The sequence below is a fragment of the Rhinopithecus roxellana genome, chromosome 5 (assembly GCF_007565055.1).
Source record: "Rhinopithecus roxellana isolate Shanxi Qingling chromosome 5, ASM756505v1, whole genome shotgun sequence".
NCBI classification, from domain to species: Eukaryota; Metazoa; Chordata; class Mammalia; order Primates; family Cercopithecidae; genus Rhinopithecus; species Rhinopithecus roxellana.
Genome location: NC_044553.1, coordinates 121997592 through 122015686, shown reverse-complemented (window position 1 = coordinate 122015686; position 18095 = coordinate 121997592). Strand labels below are relative to the sequence as shown.

The 18095-nt window shown below is 55.4% G+C and overlaps 1 long non-coding RNA gene across 1 annotated transcript; it reads left to right on the top strand.

Moving 5' to 3' along the window:
* Positions 1–571: 571 nt before the first annotated feature.
* LOC104666891 lies at positions 572–3645 on the top strand. Its single transcript, XR_748609.2, has 2 exons — positions 572–1199; positions 3134–3645. It is a non-coding gene; the product is annotated as an uncharacterized LOC104666891 (long non-coding RNA).
* Positions 3646–18095: the final 14450 nt, after the last annotated feature.

Here is an 18095-nt window from a genome sequence, read left to right as displayed (position 1 = left end):
CCCCTCAGACTCCTGTCTTCCTCCAGAAGCAAATGTGGGGGAGGGGCCCCGTTGAGTAGAGCACATCCTAATTCTGTTCTTCGCACTGTCCCAGAAGGTTTGGAGGGCTCCTGCTTCCTTCTCCCCATGTGGCCTAGGCTCCCCTTACACCTACCATAGTCAGCTGAGGGCTCAGGGTCTTTGTCCCCCGACTGTGAGTATAAAGCTTAGTTTGCCTCTGAAGGGGTCACTTTCTTACTTAGAGAAAACAGACGGCAGCCTCTGTCTTTGCACATAATGAGTGCCTAATACATGTTAGTTAAACAAACACTGCCCTATTGCTCCCTGCTCCCAGAAGGCTTGGCTGAAGCAGCCTGGGACACCCCTGCCCCTTCTGTCTTCTCCCAAGCCAGCCCATCTGGTCCTAGGCTGCTTCCTCTTTCCTGGGAAAAGGCCCCAGGCTTCCCTGGCAGGGACAGAATAGGGTTCCGGTGAGTCAGGGCAACGGGAAGCCACAGCTCTTAGATCCCTGGAAGCCAAGCAAGACCTGGAATGGAGAGCGGAGCGGAGGCCCTCAGGACTTTGGCCCTAAGCCTGGGGGAGGGCCAGAGGGGGGTGGGGTGTGGGAGCAGCTGTGTGGGCAGGGGCCAAGATGAATGAGCTACTCCTGGAGCGGTCACTGGAAATAGGAGGAGTGGCCACAGGCAGTGACGCTGGGACCAGGGCAGGAGGCCTGTAAACAAGGAAGCCACCTGGGGGAGACGCAGGGCGGTCACTGGTCCTGGGGAGCAGGTGCTTCCTGAGGCCCGCCCTGGAGAGGGCCCTGGGGGCCGCCCGGCCGAGTCCGCAGCAGGCGCTAGGAGGCGCCGTCTACCGGCTTCCAGAGCCCACCGCTCCCTACCCTGGCTCCCGGGGGTGTGGCCGCCGGAGGGTGTGCCGGCCCAGAGTCCCAGGCCCTGCCGGCCCGGCCTCTCCCTCCCTTCTGTCACCGCAGCCGACTGGCCAAGGGCACCAGCCCTGGAGAGGGCTCGGGGCTCAGCCTGGCCTGCTCTGCTGTGAGCTCATTCCCCGAGTCCACCAGTTCTAGTTCCTGCCCCTCCCCCAAAGGCTCGGGTCGCAGGCTGGGGCCTGGCACCCACCCCAAAGTTTGGGAGGGGGCTCCGAGGCCATCAGGCTCCAGGCCGCCTTTGGCTCTGCCCCCTGGCGCCAGGGAAACAAAGGTTAGGGGCCCAGAGGGAGTTATCTGGCCCCATCCCCACCCGGTGGGGGAAGGGGGACAAGAGGGGGCGCAGTTCCCCTCCACTCCCCCAGCCGTACTGATTCTTCGAGACACTTTCACAGGCGGAAATTCCCAGAGGTCAGAGGAGGGAAACGGTTAATTCCTTTTATTCAATGGGTTCCCCCCTACACGCCTCCCCCCAACTTCCTCCCTCCACTTCCCGCCCCCCCCTGTGTGAACAGGAAGTGGAGAGGAAAAGGCTCTGAGCGGAGCAGCTGGGAGCAGGAGGCAGGAGTGGGCGGCGGGCTTGGTGCCAGCCCTGCCCCTCATGCTTAGTTGCCGGAGGGCCAGGCCAACTGCGGCCTGGGAAAGAACCTGCAGCCCCGCTGGCGAGTGACAGTTGAGCCGGGAAACAGCAATGTCCATGCCCCCTTTCCTTAACCTGCTCCCAGGTTACAGGCTGCTGTCCTCAGGGTGCCAGACATCTTCTGCTCAAGAGCCAGCTGCCCTGGCCACCGCAACCCCACCTCCACCACCAGGCTGGGCATCCCGAGGCTGGCAGGCATCTCTTCAGGCAGCCGCCAGTCCTGGCACTGGCTCCCTCACTCAGCCCCTTGGCCCTGCCAGCCCTTTGAAGCTCATGCAGTGCTTCCTGTTTGGGGCGGGCGATGCCAGGGCCCCTCCCCCACCATTGTTCTGAAGAGACCATAGGTCCATCTGTTGCCCCATGGTGGGGCCCCTAGGCAGTGCCACACGGGAGCAGCACCACAAAGGACCCTGCTGGCAGCTTTGCTTATGTGGGGTGAGACTGGGCCCTGTAGCAGGTTGAGGGTGAATGGTGGTCAGAGGCAGGCCTGGGGCGGGCAGTGGGACAGGATGCTAGAAAGTTCTGGTGTTTGGGCAGCTGGAGCCCTCAGCTTTTTCCTCCGCCTGGAGCATGGAGATGATATTCAGGGAGCCATGCATGCTGAAGCCACCAGGAGAGGGCCACCATTCTCATGCCTGGATTCCCAAAAGGAAAACTGAGGCAGAGGGGCAAACTTTGGTCTAGGATGGCCAATAAAAGGGCCACAAAATAGGGTTGTCATTTCAAGGGGATTGGCCCCTCTCCGAATGCCCGGTAATTGGGTGCTTTCCTCTCCCTGAGCAGCTTTACCGTGGCTCAGCTTTCACCTTGAACCAGCCCTTACTGAGCCGTCAGAAACCATACTGTGAGGTCAGGAGAGGTTGCACGGCCTTAGTTTGGTGGCCAGCAACCCATGTCCACTGAGAATAAGCTTGGGCAGAGAAAAGGGAAAGGGGCACTGGTCTGGCCCCCAGGAAGGTGGCTGCTGCTTCTGGTTCCCAGGCTGTTGTGACCAAAGGTCTGTTTGTGTTTGCCAGGTGCAGAGGCAGGTGCCTGCAGCTCCCCTTCCCTCCATGGCATGATCTCCCAGTTCTGACCCTTGACCTGCTCCCTCCCGGCATCCCCATAGGGCTGGAAGGTGAACCCCACTTCCCTCACCAGGTCCTCTGATTTCTCTTCCCAGGCCAGGACCTAAACTGTTCACAACTCCCAGCAGGCCAGAGCTGCAGAGACCTCAGATAGAGACTGTAAAGTGCTGTGGAAGCCTTGTTCAAATAAAAACATTCATGAATGTCCAGTATTTGAAATTGATATGCTGAGATTCTCCAATGGAAACTGGGCTGGAGGCACCCACACCCCTGTTCACTCAGCCTGTTCTCCTCTCCTATCTCAATCTCTCTCTCTCTCTTTTTTTTTTTTTTTAATAGAAACAACACCTTGCTGTATTGCCTAGGCTGGTGTGCATTGGCATGATCATAGGTCACTGCAGCCTTGAATTCCTGGGCTCAAGTGATCCTCCACCCCAGGCTCCTGAGTAGCAAGGACTATAGATGCCACACCTGGCTAATTTTTATTTTTATTTTTTGTAGTGACGGGGGGTCTTGCTAGGTTGCCCAGGCTGGTCTTGAACTCCTGACTTCAAGCAGTCCTCCCACCTCAGCCTCCTAAAGTGTTGGGATTACAGGCGTGAGCCACTGTGCCTGGCCCCCTATCCCAATATCTATAAGATGCCAGGATGCCCAGTAACCCAATTTGAAAGACACCGTGCTGCTGATGCCACCTCCTGACTTTACAGCTGCTGAATTGCAGAAGACAAATTGGTAGCTAACAGGAGGCTCCATCCTGGATCCTGCCCCTGTCCATGAGATTCAGCCTTGATTAATGGTGTTCCCATGATGGTTGTGAGCAGGGCATCATCCTAGGTCCTTCTTTATACTTGTTTTCCATCTCCAGCCAAAATGGGTTGAACTGAGGAACAAGGACATACTCTGTAAAAGGGCAAGTGCAAGTCTCTGCTCTGCCCCTACCGGCCATCAGGCTAATCAAGCCCTTAGAACCTCAATTTCTTCTCCTGTAAAATGGGAATAACTGTTACAGACCTGGAAAGGCTCTTGCGAGGCTGAAATGAGAGCGGTGCCGCCCATCTGTCAAGGTAGCCCAGGGCCTGGCGCCCAAGCAGCCCCAGGCACTTGCCCTCTTCCTTTCTACTCTGTGTCTCCTTTCTGTAGGCGTGGGACCCTGAGACCTGTCCCAGCACTACCCTCACAAGGCCCTCTGACTTCTTCACATATCAGCGTGGGATTGGAAGAAAGAAGCTTGCTTGAGTAGGTTTTTCTGGTTTCTTGATGAATGGCAATTCTAATGAAAAGAGGTTCAGGATGAGAATGAGAGGAAGCCCACAGGCATGTAGAATATGGCCACAGGTGGGACAAAAGTGCTTCCTTGGGATGGGGGCTTGGTTCCCTGAAGGAAAGGAGACAGGGCACTACTCCAGCGCCAGGAGTCTCATAGGACAGGCCGAGGGGGCTGGGCAGACACCATGCTGGCTGCTGATCAGGCATGACTCCTCTGCCAGCCTGCCCTTGCAGGCCAGCCCAGAACTTGCACAACAGTCGGCCTGGCTGGCACTCTCCCGGGAGCTTCAGGAAGTCCCCCTTGTCCTCCCCTTGACCTTTGACCCCTTGGGCCTGCTGCCGACCAGACCAGAGTACGAGGCAGATGTTCTCTCTTTTACCTTCTGTTCCTGGTCTTTCCCTCTAAGGCTGGAACTCAGAGATACCTCAAACCCCCACCTTCCAGCTCATCCTTCCCCAGGCTCTCAGCACGGACCAGCTGGAGCCTCCACGGGGCCGCTCTCCACGTGAGCCATTGTGGATCCTTGGCCACAGCCAGCAGGACACATGCAAGTACCCCGACTCCAGACATCCTCACAGGTGTCCTGCCCGACTACCTCCCTGTCCCAGGCCCCAGCAGGTGAAGCAGGAACAGCAGACAGAGCCTCCTTCCCTCCCCGGCATCCTCTGAACAGCCGAAGTTGGAAGAACCCTAGATATGGTTCCACATTAAACTATGCACGCCTCGTGGCACTCAGTTTCACAATCAGATAACTCCCTCTGGTTTTCTAGTGGAATTTTTGCTTTTATTTTATAGGGTTTCTTGGCTTCTTTTTTTTTTTTTTAAGCAATCAGTCTAAATTTGTCATCACACATCCCCCATTTCCGCCCCTAAGGGCCTCCTTTTCATCCCCTGGAATCTGGAAACCATATGTGTGGCAGAAACCCCCCAGCATCCCCCACTGCACCCTGGCCCAGCCTGGCCTCCACAGGGACAACCGTGTTAGCTGGGGAAGAGTCTACACTCCACACTGGGGCTAGAAAGGGAGTTTCTCTTTGGACCTTCCCAGCTCAAGCCATGGAGAAGCCGTGTGGTCTAGTGGTTAGGGCTAGAACAGATGGGTTCTGTTCCTGGCAATCTCTTTGACTAACACCAGAAGCCTGGGAAAGTCCCCTTAACACCTAAGGGACTCAGTTTCCCCACCATCTGAGGGGCTCAGAGTTTCACCAGCTAGCTCTTCTCCTACCTGCCTTGGTGGAAAGAGTTTTTGATCTGGAATTTCTGCTATGTCACTTACCAGCTGCTTGACCTTGACAAATTGCTTAACCTTTCTGAACCTCAATTTCCTCATCTATAAATTAGAGACGATTATTGTACCTACCACCTACCTGGCTATTGTTGGGATTAAATAAGAAAACATATTCTCAAGGGCCTCGCACCAGACGTACTGTGAAAGCTCAAGAAGCAGGCGTTGTGATTGTTAACAATAAGTAGAAAGGCACAAAGAGGTGGGAGTGTGTTCTCACGAGTCTGCCCTGAGCCAGACCTGTCTGCCCCTGCCTCTCCTGCTCTGGCTGCCTGGTCCAGACCTTCCCTGGGCCTCCTCTGCTCTGGAAGGCAAGGATGCATTACCAGTCATTGTGGGTCAGTGCTGAGTCCCGGCTGCTCGTCCCTGTCTCCATGACGACCCCAGCCCCTCCCCTCCTTCCTTCCTCAAGAGCTTTCTGTTTACTGTAAACAGCTGCCCCAGCTCAGCCCTAGCTGATCCCCCCACACCCAGGGCCAGCCAGACCCTCTCTGAACCCGGCCTGGGCTGGTGTGAAGGTTCGCACACTGTTTCCTGGGCTCCACAAGGCCTCAGACAAACTCTGTGTTTCCACCTTGCCTGGCTGGGAGGGGAGAGGAGGAGGGGAGGGGCCTGTTACCTCAGACCAGGGCAGCCAGGGCCTCAGAGACAAGGAACAGATGGGGCGTAATGGAGGAGGACCACACCAAGAGAGTTTGGTGGAGACATCTCTGGCTTGGCCTTAGACTGACCCGGGTTCAAATCCTGGCCTAGATTTGCTCACTGCATGACCTCAGGCTGGTCACGTAACTTCTCTAAGCTTCATTCAATTTATCGATTTGTAAAATGGAGACAATAATACCTCCCTCAGAGGGTTGGCTGCTGGGCAGATTGGTAATAATGCAGGTAAAACCCCTGGCTCAGGTCTTGACACATTGCTAGCCTACAATGATGGTGGCTGGACTATTATTTCACTTTTCACGTCCTCTCCTTCTGCTCAGCAACCTTGCACAAATCCCTGCCTGTTCCTTGACCTGGCTTGTCTCAATCACACAAGGCTGCACATATATGTGCACAAAACACATATATATGTGTACACAGCAAACATACAAGCTGGGTAATGAAATGAAAACTCACAAGTGTATCTGAGGCACAGGAGACTCAACGAGAGCAGAGGAAGATTCTGTTTCCACAGGCCTGAGCTGGGACATCCATGTGTGCCACCATCACCAGGGCACTATTGACTTCCTCCCTCTTCCTCCACTTGGCGTCCAGGATTGCACCCACTCTCCCTGCCCAGTGGAGCATAGTGCAAGGATACAGGGAATGCTCTATGGGATAGCTCCCCTTTCCTGTGGGCCAAGCTTTTAGGGCAAGATGGTCTGGGATGTGAGGCTCCTGGCTCCCAGCTCCTGATGGGTCCAAGTTGGCTCCCTTGACTCACCAGCATCCTTGGAAGTGCTGGCTAATTAACACTGCCTTGTGAGATGAGATTTAGACCTGCCATTTCTCTTACCACCAGGCCCGCCCAGCAGCCCTGGGGCAGAACCTGGGGTTAAGCAGGGGCATTCATCGATTTGAGTCATTCCCCACAAGCCCATGAGTAAGTATGGTGCTGGATTTCCAGACCCCTGTCCCCTCCCTGAGATCCTTGTTGGGGTCTTCCAGGGCTGAGTCTCTGTTGGTTGCAGGTACAGCCCTGGGGTTCTCTTGAGCAGGGCGTGGCGGCTGGAGGCTTTCAGGCCTAGCTAACTCCACTGCCCCCACATGGTCTTGCCCACAACCGGGTCTAACTCCAGCGTTTTACATGGTCTTGCCCACAACCAGGTCTAACTCCAGCGTTTTACATGGTCTTGCCCACAACCGGGTCTAACTCCAGCGTTTGTGTGCTCATCCCAGCCTGGCTGCATGAGAAAGGAGAGGAGCCCCCAGTACTGAAGTCAGCCCCGCGGGTTGGGCTGGAAATTCCCCACTTCTTACCTTGGCCGCTTGAGGAAACAGCCTCCCGGCAGAGGGCCGCCTCCCGCCAGGGACTTTTCTCCTGGGGATGACATGGAATGCAGTGCAGCTGCAGGGACCCCAGCCTCACTGAGCCACACATCAACCAGCCTGAAGGGCAGGGGAGTATGTCGGTCACACAGGACCACTCTCTCCCTTGCAGGGAGCTTGGCAGCCAGGGTCCTAGAACCCATCTGAGACTTACGCAGACCTAAAGGGGGAACAGGGAGAAGGAGGCCATGTGGACCAGTGGTGGCCAGGAATGTCCAGACTGCTGTGTGGTTCTGTAGCTGGAGCTCACCAGCCCTTCCTCCACACTCCCTTTCCCCACCCCAGCACCCAGCCTGAAACTGGCTTCCTAGGATGGAAAGCCCTCACTGATCTTCCAGGATGGTGGTCTCCAGACTTTTTTTTTTTTAAACAGATGGGGGGGGGGGTCTCACTATGTTGCCCGGGCTGGTCTTGAACTTGGGGCCTCGAGTAATTCTCCTGCCTTGGCCTCCCAAAGTGCTGAGATTACAGGCGTGAGCCACTGTGTCTGGCCTCCCAAACTTTTTTTATTGTGAATATTTATGCATACACTACAGTAAAAACACATATTAAATATTATTAAGTTTTATTTATTTATATATATTTTTGGAGACGGAATTTTGCTCTTGTTGCCCAGGCTAGAGTGCAGTGGCACGGTCTCAGCTCACTGCAACCTCTGCCTCCCAGGTTCAAGCATTTCTCCTGCTTCAGTCTCCCAAGTAACTGGGATTACAGGCGCCCGCCACCATGCCCAGCTAATTTTTTGTATTTTTAGTACAGACGGGGTTTCACCATGTTGGCCAGGCTGGACAGGCTGGTCTCAAACTCCTGAATTCGGGTGAATTCGGGTGATTCACCTGCTTCAGTCTCCCAAATTGTTTTTTAAGTAAAAAATAAATCAAAATAGAAATCATATTTCCTCCCATCCCCCAACAAATGCCTCACTGGCCCCATACAGGCCACTGTGGAGCCCACCATGTGGATAGAGGAAGACAAGAGAGCCTCTCGGAGCAGACCATCACCCTACAAGTGGATCCAGGGCATGAGGGAGCGACTGATTTTCTTAATCTGTTGCCAACCACATTGAGTAACCCACATCTGAAGCCGTTCTATTTGTTGTTGTTAACTTGAAATGAAACTTGGTCATCTTAGGCAAGGCCCTGTTGCTGTGGTGGTGGTTGTGCTGCCAGTTCCTACCCCAAAGGCCCAGGCAGCCTGTCCCATCCTAGGACCACAGCACCCAATGTAGAAAGTGAGAGTTTATCGAGGAAGAACACCCAGCCTGTGTGTGTGTGTGTGTGAGTGTGTGTGCACATGTGTATGTGTGCGTGCACGTGCTGGCCCAGAGTGTGTCACTCTAGCAGAACCCACCCGGTGAAGGCCTCTGCTTTCTGGTCTGCTCGTCTGGGAAGCCTCACTTGTGTCACACAGGTACTGAGACACCTGCATTAACCCTTCTGATGGAGTCATAGGAACCCCTGACATTGAATTTGAATCTTTCTCTCATCTACATCCTCTCCACACGGCTGTTTAGGTAGGTGAGGCAGGCATCAATTTGTCCATGGTGGCGGGCAGGGGGCGCCCACGGCACAGAGAGGTTCGGGAAATTGCCCAAAGTGACACCGTCTGGTGGAGCTGGGTCTCACGTGTGCTCACACCCTTCCTAGGTGTCTTTCCTCATGTTCTGCCATCCTGGTCCCACAGGGCTGCTTGACAGTTCAGAATTCTGGCCTGGGAAGAATCAGTTCCCAAGGACCCTGGGACCTCTCTCCTGTAGCTGGGAGGCAGCCTGCCCTTCTGCCCCACTAGAGAGAAGGCAGGCCCAGGACCCTCTCCCTGTCCTTAGACATGTGGGCCCGTGGGTAACAGTCTTCGCAGGAGCAGGGTCCCTGCTGGTAGAGGAGAGAAGCCTGACTTTTCTGCCAAGGCCAGAGTTGCCCCTGGCTCCAGCTCGCCTGACTGGATCTGGGGCCAGGGCTTCCTCCTTCATTCAAAAGCTCGGCCCTCTGAGGGTGGCAGGAGGGGAGGGTGAAGGGCTCAACCTCTAGCCCCTCCCCCCCTCACTGACAGCTGTAATCTGCTTGGGAAAATCTCTTTTTTTTTTCTGCACAGGAAAAAATATTAGTTGTCCCGATAACAAGGAAAACAAAATCTAGCGCAGGGCATCAGAGACTTCCTGAGGCGGGAAACAATGTCCAGTGGAGAGCTCAGTGGAGAAGGCCCGAGCCGGGAGGCCGAGGGGGAGCTGAGAGAGGACACTGGTCCAGTCCTATCCGGCCAGGGGGGAGGGGCATGACAGATCGAGGAACTCGGAAAAAAGATTTCCCCCCAAAACCTTGAAGTCTGGGCTGTTGAGCTATATCCGGGAAATGATTCAGGACCAGAGCATGTCCCTGCCTGGGGCCAGGCCCCATTGGCTCAGGTGCTCCGGGTCTACCTTCTTTCCCTCCCAGTCCCCAGCCTGCTCTCCCAGGTGCTACTCCAGGCCTGGGGGCCTGGAGAGTGAGGCAGTAGGGTCCCTTCGGAGGTGGTGGCTGAGGCCACAGGTGCCTCATAGGCAACCCACACCTCCTCCCACCCCTGGGGCATCTTGCTTTGTCTGCCCACAACTGCTTCCCTGGGTAACTTTCCACTAAGGGAAGGGGTCAAGAAGATGAGGACCTCTCCAAAGGCCTGGAGACTCTGGTCCCCTCCACCTCTACCAGGAGACTGTGGCAGTGGGCAGCGGTTCTAGGAGCTTGCCATGGGGGGGCTTATGAGGGAGGGCTCCAATCCCAACTGCCTAGCCGTGGATGCGGGGACACTGGGCTGTTGGGTCCAGTGGGCGTGGCCTCTGAGCACTGTGCGCCTCAGCGAAGGGACAGGAGGAGGAACAGGAGGCCCTGTGCTTCCAGGTAGCAGTACCCCTCAACCCTGGCTGCACACTGAGTCACTGGAGAGCTTTTGGAAAATACCAGTGCCTCCAAGGCCTCATCTCAGAACAGTTCTATCAGGGTGCCCACAGGAGCTAGTCAGGTGATCCTGTTGCATGGCCAGGGCAGAGAACTCCTGCTCAATGGCCCTGTAACCCTTTGGTCACTTTCTGGCTGGCCCCTTCCACCTCTGCCAGCAGAACTGGCCCCTCCGTTTCAGAGCCCCTCAGAGATGCCCACCTAGCCGGTGGCTGCCCGAGGTACCCACAGAGTTCCCTGCCCCAGCTGGAGGCCAGTTGTCCAATCCAATAGCAGGTTCTGGGTTACCCCCACTCCCTCCCTCTGCTCCTTCTCTTTCCCCCTGGGCAGTGATGCTGGGACCTTTGTTCTCAGCCAACAGGAGAGTGACCAGAAACCTACCCGCAGTTTAATTACAGTCCCACTCAGTGGCCATAGGCTGGCCACGGTCCTCATTCAGCCTGTAGCTAGGTCAGCCTGATGCAGCTCCTCCCCACATCCCAGGGTCATGCCAGCTTTGTTCTCAGGAGGACCCGCTACTCCTTCCCCCCCAGTGCCCTCAGCCCTTGCTCTGCACAAGGCCCTTGGGGAGGTGCAGAGGGAGGCCCGGGCTCTGAACACAGAAGCTGGGACCTTACCCAAGCACGGGGGGCCCTGGCAGGGTGCTGATGCTATTGCTTGCTGAATCGTGGGCTGACACAGCAAAATCTTTGAAGTCAGAGAGGTGATTTCTGGTCCATTTCTGATTGGTTACAAGCATGTACCAGTCACCTACTAAGCACTGGATCTGTGGGGGGATATGCAGAGGGAGAAAGTCATAGTTCCTGCTCTCCAAGGCCTTTTTTTTTTTTTTTTTTTTTTTTTTTTTTTTTTTTTTTTTTTTTTTGAGACGGAGTCTCGCTCTGTCACCCAGGCTGGAGTGCAGTGGCCAGATCTCAGCTCACTGCAAGCTCCGCCTCCCGGGTTCACGCCATTTTCCTGCCTCAGCCTCCCGAGTAGCTGGGACCACAGGTGCCTGCCACCTCGCCCGGCTAGTTTTTTATATTTTTTTTTTTAGTAGAGACGGGGTTTCACCGTGTTAGCCAGGATGGTCTCGATCTCCTGACCTTGTGATCCGCCCGCCTCGGCCTCCCAAAGTGCTGGGATTACAGGCTTGAGCCACCGCGCCCGGCCTCTCCAAGGCCTTTTCAAGGCAGAGGGAAGGACAGCGCTTACAGTAATGAGCTACCACAAGGTAGTACCATTTATATTCCCCGCAACCTTTCCAGGAACTCCCCACTGGCATGGCATAGGGAATATTATTAAGTGAAATATGTTAAGTGAATATTTGTTACTTAAGTAGAGCATAGAATGTCCCTTCTCTGGCATTACAGATAGAGGGAGACATCTCAGGGGTCAGGGACAGAATGAGTTTCAATTGCATCAAATGTTGAAGAAGGCCAGGCGCAGTGGCTCACACCTGTAATCCCAGCACTTTGGAATGCCGACAGGGGCAGATTGCTTGAGCCTGGGAGTTCAAGACCAACCTGAGCAACATGGTAAAACCCCATCTCTACTAAAAATACAAAAAATTAGCTGAGTGAGGCGGTGGGCACCTATAGTCCCAGCTACCTAGGAGGCTGAGGTGGGACGATCACCTAAGCCTGGGAGGTGGAGGCTACAGTGGCGTGCGATCCTGCCACTGCACTCTAGCATGGGTGACAGAATTTATATAAATATATATATATAGCCATGTTGGAAGAGGCAGAGGATGGAATGAACCCGGACCTGCAAGCTCGCCATAGAGGAGCACTCACTAAGATCCCTTTTGGTTCCTGGCCGGGCTGTTACAAGCTGACGGGGCTTGCAAGTCCCTGGCATCTGTCTAGAGGGCCTGTGGGTGACCACCCCCTCTGCCCAAGTGGTCTTGCCCACCTGGAGGTTCACCAAAGCCTGAGAAGCAGGACCACAGAGCAGGCTTTTTTCTCCTCTTTAGGGGGGCTTCTTGCTCTAGGATTCCCAGGGGTCTCCCCTTTCCCTCTGGAGGAGCCCAACACAGCCCTTTCCCTCATTGAGGTATTTTCCAAACAGGTGGAGGATGCTGTGGCCCAGTAGCCACCTGGCTGCGGGAGAGGGAAGCCCAGTGCACGTCCCTGCGGCTTCTCTCAAGCTGCGGCCGCTCCTCACGAGCTTAGGCTCTGACCCTTGGCCTGGGCAGTGGGCAGCAGCTTCAGGAGCTTGGAGTGAGGGGGCTTACGAGGGAGGGGGTCCAGTCCCAGCTGCCTAGCTGTGGGTACTAACAGGCCACGCTGGGGCGGGGTCGGGGGGGCAAATAGATTGAGGGGGGCACCACCACCTGCTTTTCCTTGTTTTGTTTTCAGGGCACTAATTACTGTGCTGAGCTCCGAGCTGCCTAATGAGGCCGTTTGGATTTCCTGTTGTTCTGGCTTCCCAAGACCCTTAAAGGGCCAGCATGGAACTGAGAGTGTGATCTGGGTGGGACACCAGCTCCTCTGGTGGGGGTAAGCACAGAGGGGCTATCCCCGGATTTGGCTGGAATGCCAGGGGCAGTGAACGGATGAGGGGCTGGTCCAGTCCGCTGCTCCCATGCCTCTGTGAGTACCCACTCAGAAGTGCCCATGCCGGAAGAAGGAGCTGCAGAGTTGCGTAGCCTGGCCAGGGCATGGGGTGGGGAGGGGGAGGCAAGGAGGCCAGGGCTGAGGAGGAAAGGCTGGTGATGTCACCAGTGCCCAGACTGTGAGAACCGCTGCCGCCCCAGGCAGGAGGGAAACGCTGTGATGTCCTGCCTCCGCACTGGAAAATAAACACTTGTTGTCTGAGCAGGCAGCACCACTTCCAGAGGGGTAGGCTGGCGAGCCTAGGGGCCCAGAAACAGGCCCGAGCCCAACGTTGGACAGAGATCTTTGCCCAGGCTGGATGCAGGAAGGTCAGGCTGCCCCCCACCTAGCCCCACTGTTGCACACCACCCAGCAAGGCCCATGGGCTGTGCTGGTCCCCTCTGCACCTTAGGGCTCTTCCGTGCATGCAGAGGAGCTGAGCATGGCTGAGCCCACTTCCTTAATGGACTGGCAGGGCAGGAGGGCACTCATCTGCCCGCCTGTGTCTGCCTCCTATTTGGGGCACAGCCTCCGCCCCAGGACCTATCCCAAGTGCCTCTCAGGCTGCCCCAGGCGGTGAGTCCCCTGGGCCCCTAGTATGCCTGGCCTACAGCACCCTCCCCCCCAGACAGGGTGACGACATTGTTGTTCTTATACGGGGCCTTCCGCCTGAAGTTCCGGCTCTGCTAAATGGTGGGAATGAGGGTCCACGGGACAAAGCCAGCCTGGTTCCCGCAGCCATCTCAGAATGGACGGAATCCCCATTGTGTGCGGGCGCCTTGTGCCCACCCTCCCCTTACCCTCGCCGGACGTTGCCAACAAACAGCTCATTGAGCCCAGGGAGGGGCCCAGGAGACAACAATGTCCCCCAGCCGGCCAGAGCAGTGAACTCAGCTAGGGGTGGGAGCTGCCACGGAGGCTGGAGGGTGATGATCTCAGCCTGGGAGACCTGAGTCTGACCTGGGTCTGGCCTCCCTGGTGAGGGTGAGAAGGGCTGACCTGGCGGCCTCACCCTGGCTGCTCCACCCCCAGCTCGAGCTGGAAGCTTCTCGTGGCCCAGCCTAGAGGACCAAGCAGGTACAGCAGGCTGTCCACAGGACCCAGCAGAGCCATTCCAGGCCCAAGGGGCTAGTGGACCCCCCCCTTGCAGTGCCATTCTGGAATTCCCTCCGCAAGGCCTAGGCCGAAGCCCTCCCAAACCATCAGCCCAGTGCCAAGCATGTGTCGGGACTTTCAGATCCACAAGAGGCTGCACTTTCTGTAAGCAGGACCATCTAAAGAGCATGGAGCACCCTGGAGAGGGGGTGAGAGTCCTGTCCCCAGAGGTATTCAAGTCATTAGTTATTGAATGTGGTGTTGGTCCAAATGCCCTTCAGAGCTCACCTCACCCTGAGCTTCTAACATAGGGCCCCAAATCATTCCTCCAAGGTACCTCTGGACTCCCTTTTTGCGTTCCAGGCTTGAGCCAACCTTTCTCCTCTTCCAGGCAGTCTGGGCTGCCAGGAAGGGCCTCGGGCCTCTAAGGGGGAAAAGGAGGCAGGGGAGAGGGCTGACCAGGACAGCAGCATGGCCAAAGCTGCCCCCACTTTCAGTATGGTTGCCAGGGAAGCCCTGATGCCAGTCTCATGTTTGCAGGGGCCTATCTGGAAAGCAGAGGGTGAGAGGAGAGAGAAGCTGCCTTCAGGGAAAGTGTGGAGTGTATCTCAGCCAGTCATCAGGCCTCTGGCATTCTCAGGTGCATAGAGCCACCAACTCAGGGACAGGACTCAGAAATAAGTGCTCACCTGGTCACCAGCCACAGATAAGAAATGTTCCTAGCTGCCTCTGGGCTTCTTTCTGTACCTCCCTGCTCCAGACTACCCTGCATACCACTGCTAGAGAGCATGCAGAGGGCACTCTCCTCTGCTCAAGAACCCACAGGCTTCCTAGTACCTGTCAATCAAATCCAAATTCATCTGCCTGGTGGGTTTCCATGCCACAGCTATGGAACTTCATGTCCACCCCTCCACAGGCAAAGTCTCTGCCCCAGCCATACTTGCTTCATTTGCACCCAGATCCTTTGCCTCTCTTCATTCCCCCACCAGGAATGCCCTCTCTTGTCTTTTTTTTTTTTTTTTTTTGAGATAGCGTCTCGCTTTCTCACCCAGGCTGGAGTGCAATGGCATGATCTCGGCTCACTGTAACCTCTGCCTCCCAGGTTCAAGCAATTCCCCTGCCTCTGCCTCCCAAGTAGCTGGGATTACAGGCGCCCGCCACCACACCTGGATAATTTTTATAGTTTTAGTAGAGACAGGGTTTCACCATGTTGCCCAGGCTGGTCTTGAACTCCTGAGCTCAGGCAATCCGCCCGTCTCAGCCTCCCAATGTGCTAGGATTATAGGTGTCAGCCACCGCGCCCACGCCCTTACCCCCTTCTCTTTATCTAAATTCTGTTCTTTTTCCAGGCCCAGTGTAATCCCTCCTCCCCTACAAAGCCTCCTGTAACCCTCGGGGCCCCAGTTCCTCTCTGAAGCCTGTTCCACAGGTTATCACACTCCTTTTCATGTGCTTCTATCTCATTTCCAGCTGCTGTGAACAACAAGGGCTGAATTTTATGTTCCTCTGTGGCCTTACTAACCCGAGCCCAGTGCTAGGCATGTGGTAGACCTCATCCACAACTGAGTGGCTGATGGACCCAAACTCTGCATATGCGCATCACACACACACAGGGTCCTGGGAACACTAACCATGGGGCCTATAGGGCCATGCCCCAGATAGAATGTACCTTTGGCATGTCTTCTTTTCTCTTGGTGCTGGTTTTGATAGACTTGTCCCAGGTCTCCCCAGCTTCCTCCTCACCTGGAGAAAGAGTGTAGTAAGGGGATGGGGGTTAAGCCACAGGAGGAGAGGAGGGGAGGCAGGAGAAGGGAGTCAGCCATGGGGAAGCACAGGGATCTCAGCAGCCACAATGGCTCCAACAATAGCAGTGTTCACACTGCCCAAGCAGGACTCATGAGACTGGGGCAAGTAAGCCCGAGCGTGGATACCTATATCTTTTTTTTTTTTTTTTCTTTTTGAGACAGAATCTTGCTCTGTTGCCCAGGCTAGAATGAAGTGACATGATCTTGGCTCACTGCAACCTCTACCTCAATGTTTCAAGGGATTATCCTGCCTCAGTCTCCTAAGTAGCTGGGATTATAGGCGCCCACCAACACACCCAGCTAAATTTTTTTAATTACTATTTTTAATAGAGATGCGGTTTTGGCACGTTGGCTAGGCTGGTCTTCAAACTCCTGGGCCCAATGATTTGCCCACCTCGGCCTCCCAAAGTGCTGGGATCACAGGTATGAGCTACTGTGCCTGGTTGATGTCTATTTATTTATTTTATTTACTTTTATTTTTATGGTTTTGGGACAGAGTTTTGCTCTTGTCACCCAGGTTAAAGTGCAATGGCTCGATCTTGGCTCACTGCAACCTCTGCCTCCCAGGTTCAAGCGATTGTCCTGCCTCAGCCTCCCAAGTAGCTGGGATTACAGACACCTGCCACCACGCCCAGCTAATTTTTGTATTTTTAGTAGAGATGAGGTTTCGCCATGTTGGCCAGGCTGGTCTTGAAGTCCTGACCTCAGGTGAGCCATCTGCATCAGCCTCCCAAAGTGCTGGGATTACAGGCGTCAGCCACTGCACCTGATTGATGCCTGTCTATTTCTAAACATACAGAATTGGTGGAGGCTGTTACTGAAACCCCTGGTGCTAAACACCCTAACTACACTGTCGCTTGGGAAATTCTCTATAAGCTCCCAGATCTTAAATCCAGCCTGCCCCTTTGCTGCAAAATTTGTGTGGCTGGACAGCTCCACTGGGCTTGATTTTCTGAGAGCTGCACCCAGAGGGATGGGGGCAGGAGAGGCAAAGTGAGCTTGGCTCACAGTGGTCTAAACGTTGTCCAGAAAACTCCTTGGGGCTCCCAGGGAGCCTAGCTCCTGGTGCCTCCAGGTTTCTCTGGAATTCTTCCCTGGGGAAAGTCTAGACACAAGGAGAATTCTCTGGGCTGGGGTTTCTTTGCTAATCACAGGCAAGGCAAGTTACTCATTAGCAAGCATCAACGTGCAATTCTCATCAGTTCAGGGGAGAGTTCAACCTGGATTAACAACTGGGATCCACTGTATAGACACTCTGTCACAGGAAGTTCTCCCATACGTCTAACCTAAATCCTTCCTGCCACAATTGAAACCTGTTTCCTCTCATTCTGACTGTGGTGGGAGAAGGAGACAGCCGGTCATCATCCTCTGCTTAAGACCCATCACCTACTTGACCATGGCAGTGGGATTCCTCCCCAGCCTTCTCCAGGGAACAGGGGCCTGCCTGTTCAGGCTGTTGTTCACAGTTGGCATCTGTCCCCCGACTCTCCCCCTGTTTCTTCCTCTGTGTCTGAGAGTATTTGAAACACTACTTCCTGGTTCAGACTTGACCCTTCTTTCCAGGGAGTCTGCTGGGAAGCAGGGCGGATCTAAGTACAGCCCACTCCCAGGTTGCCCCAGTGGGAGAGAGCGAGGTGTGGCGCCATCCCTGCCTCATGCTTGCTTCAAGTCCTGGGTGGCAGCTGGGATCAGAGATCAGAGGTTATGTGGAAAAATGAGGAAAGGTCAGGGTTTCTTCCAGAAGATGAATTGTCACTCAGTGGGGTGAAGGCGGAGGACACGCAAGGACCTGGGGACACCAAGAGATTGGGGCAGTCATGGGCCTGGACGCTGATGGAAGGCCAGAGCCAGTGGCGGGGTGTGAAGCTGCCGGGGAAGGTGGGGCTGGGAGAGCTTCCCAGCTGGCAAAGGTCACAGAGGAAACATGTTTCAGGGATGGGCAACCAGTATCCTGAGAGGGGGCAAGAGGAGAGGACAGTGATGTGAGCACAGCCAGGGTGGAGGATGAGCAGGTAAGGAAGCTTTTACAGGGGAGGCAAAACCTCAGGGTAGGGAGGCAGGTCCAAGAGGGTGGCTGAACCCCTGCTTTCAGGTCAGGCTCTGCTCCCCCACCCCACCATGTCCTTCAGCACAAGTTCTCTTTTGCCCCAGTGACTCCCAGCAATGCTTTGCCCTGTGCCCTCCATTCTCTGACCCTACAAGACCTCTCAGAGGCCTCTGAGCCCTATAGGATCCAGGTGGGGAGGCAAGGGTAGGCTCGGGCCAGGCCTCCTACCTAGGGGTCTTCATGCAGAGGCTGCCCTGAGCCTTCCCTCCCTTTCCCTGAGCCTCCCTGCTTGCTGGCTAGGGTAGGGACAGGAAGGAGCTAGGGAAGGGGAAGCTGGGGGCTCTGGGAAAGTTGCTGCGGAGGCTGCCCTAAACCCTGGCCTGCTCCATGGCTGGAAATACCCACTGCGTGGCTCCTGGCCCTAGCTTTC